This window comes from Sinocyclocheilus grahami, unplaced genomic scaffold (assembly GCF_001515645.1).
Source record: "Sinocyclocheilus grahami isolate Dianchi unplaced genomic scaffold, SAMN03320097.WGS_v1.1 scaffold429.1, whole genome shotgun sequence".
Taxonomy (NCBI): Eukaryota; Metazoa; Chordata; class Actinopteri; order Cypriniformes; family Cyprinidae; genus Sinocyclocheilus; species Sinocyclocheilus grahami.
In genome coordinates, this window is record NW_015505608.1 from 17910 (window position 1) to 19237 (window position 1328).

The following is a 1328-nucleotide window of genomic DNA, read 5'->3' on the forward strand; positions in this document are numbered from 1 at the left end:
CTAGCCTGAGAAATGGTATTTAAGACACCCTCTGGGAGGTTCATAGGCTCCCATCGAGAGGCCATAAGTGTAGGGCCTACAGCTCGGGCTGTGGGTGCCATATTGTCATGTTCGCCTGAGAGAGGAGGTCCCGTCTCAGGGGAATGGGCTACGGAGCTGCCGTGAGCAGCTGAGACATCTCTGAGAACCAGAGTTTTTTTCTCAAGGGCGGGGCCACTAGAAGAACCTTGTGTTTTTGTTCTCGGATTCGCCTGACAACCTGAGGGATCAGGGCGATCGGGAGGAAAACCGTAAAGGAGAAGGCTGGGCCAATCGTGGGCCAGCGCATCCCTTTCCTTCGAAAAATAGATTGGGCAGTGAGAGTTGTGTTCTGAGGCGAAGAGGTCGACCTCTGCCTCCCCGAAGATCTCCCATATTCTCCGAACCATCTAGGGGTGGAGCATCCACTCGCCAGAGGGGACGTTGCTCCGAGACAGCATGTCTGCTCCCCGGTTCAGTTTGCCCGGCAAAGGAGGAAAGGCCGTCCTTGCGATTTACGTAGGATACTACCGTCATGTTGTCCGATCGGACTAAGACGTGGCATCCTTCTAGATGTGGTAGGAAGGACTGTAAGGCCTGCCATACTGCCAGCATTTCCAGGCAGTTGATGTGCAGCTTGTCTCTTCGCTCGGCCACGTGCCAAAGGCTGGTCTGCCGTCGCACAGGGCTCCCCAGCCCATGTTTTACGCATCTGTAAAGATGACCTTCCTTTTGTGTATCATTCCCAGGGATACGCGCTGTTTGAACCATGAAGGGTCCTTCCAAGGGGCAAGGGCTGCGACGCAGGCTTGATCCACCTTGATACGAAGGTGTCCGTGACGCCAAGCTTGGAATGAAACCAGGGGTTTCAGCCAGTGCTGAAGGGGCCACATGTGAAGGAGGCCTAACTGCAGTACTGGCGATGCAGAGGCCATAAGACCCAGCATCCTCTGAAACACTCTGAGTGGAAAGGACATGCCAATCGTGAAGGCGGTCATCAGCTGCTGTATAGCCAGGACATGTTCTGGCGAGGCTACAGCTCTCATTTGAGTTTAGTTGAAGACAGCCCCCAGAAATGAGATTCATTGGCTGAGAATCATCAAGCTTTTGGCATAATTGACCCTGAGCCCCAAGCACTCTTAAATGGTTAAGGAGGAAGGATCTGTGGGATATTAGCTCAGCCTCTGACTGGGCTAAAACAAGCCAGTCGTCGAGGTAATTCAGAATGCAGATTCCCATCTGTCTCAGAGGGGAGAGAGCCGCATCTATGCACTTCGTGAAAGGGCTAGAGACAGCCCGAACGGGAGGAC